The sequence below is a fragment of the Squalius cephalus genome, assembly GCF_949319135.1.
Source record: "Squalius cephalus genome assembly, chromosome: 24".
Lineage (NCBI taxonomy): Eukaryota > Metazoa > Chordata > Actinopteri > Cypriniformes > Leuciscidae > Squalius > Squalius cephalus.
This window is the reverse complement of record NC_137145.1, coordinates 10,866,958-10,868,417: the sequence shown is the minus strand read 5'-3', so window position 1 is coordinate 10,868,417 and position 1,460 is coordinate 10,866,958.

Sequence of the window (1,460 nt, the reverse complement as noted above, 5' to 3'; positions counted from 1 at the left end):
GTTCTGTCGGAGCATAGTGTCGGTTTTGGTGAATATGATCAAAAATATCTTGCCGACTGCAGCTTTAACAATAGAGAGTATTATGTCTTTTGTGAGTTCTGACTTAAATCAAAGCAGAAATTGTCTAGGTGTTTAACGTAGTGAGCGCAATTGTAGGTAAGACACAAAGACAATTGAATGAGATATATTTATTAAAAGTTAAACAAAAAGCATGGGTTATTATAGAGGATTCTTCTCATCCCTTACATTCTAAATTTCAGTTGTTGCCATCAAGGAGACGGTTTAGACAACCTAGGGCGAGTAAAAATGTGTACCAGATGTCATTTGTGCCAACTGCCATTCGAATTTTAAATGTTGAGAAGATATGAATATGAGTGGGGTGGGTATGTAGGCTATGCATAGGTACATGGGAATGTTATTGTTTTATTTTTTATGTATATTTTTATGTTGTGTTTGTGTCCTTGTGTGTGGTGGACCAGGACCAGCGAGCAGCACGCAAGAGACACAACAAGCTCATTTTCTAGAATACTCTGTTCTCCTGTTATTTCAGTGCTGTATTTTAATCGAGGTAAGGCCATCTTCGATTCTCTGCTTACTTTGTATTTTTAACTTCACATAATTCTGTATTTTAGTTAGACGCGCTGCTTTATTTAACATAAAGCCGCGAGTGATATTAATTATTATTGCAGTCTAATTTGCACTTAAGCCGTTGCTCTTATTGCAGTTTCGTCTTGGCACATTTTCGCGTTATTCAGACTTAATTGCCCGACCGAAACAGCTGTACTCACTCAAGCGGTGAAAGCATTATCTGTATATCTGTGTAATTTGCGCGCTGTCGCGGAAGCGTCAGCGGAAGCGTTCAGCTCTCGTGTTCAGCCTCCTCGTGTTCAGCCTCCTCGTGTTCAGACCGACTCGGGTAAAGACCATCGACTCTACCTGCGCGACTCCACCGAGCAAGGACACCAGAAAGGCACTTAAGTATCTCCTTTTCCCTTTTCCTTCACTCTTTTTATCTTATTGTTCACCTTAAACAACATGTGCTTTCAACACATTACTGTTATCACTCGGCAACGCCCTTTCATCACGCTCAAAAGGCAGCGCAATACTGCCAATCTGCGTCCCATTCTCTCATCCGCACACACTCCTCTCTCTCTTTCCGTGGGTCTATGGAATTGCCAGTCAGCAGTCAATAAAGCTGACTTCATTCCAGCCTTTGCATCTCATTCTACTCTAAATATCTTGGGCCTGACTGAGACCTGGATTCGTCCAGAAGACTCAGCAACCCCCGCTGCTCTCTCTAGCAATTTCTCCTTCTCTCACTCCCCTCGCCAGTCTGGGAGAGGTGGGGGTACAGGGCTCCTCGTTTCTAACAATTACAAATACTCTGCGCTCTCTTCTATATGCAACAACAACTCATTTGAATATCATGCTATTACACTCACAACTCCCATTAAGATCCA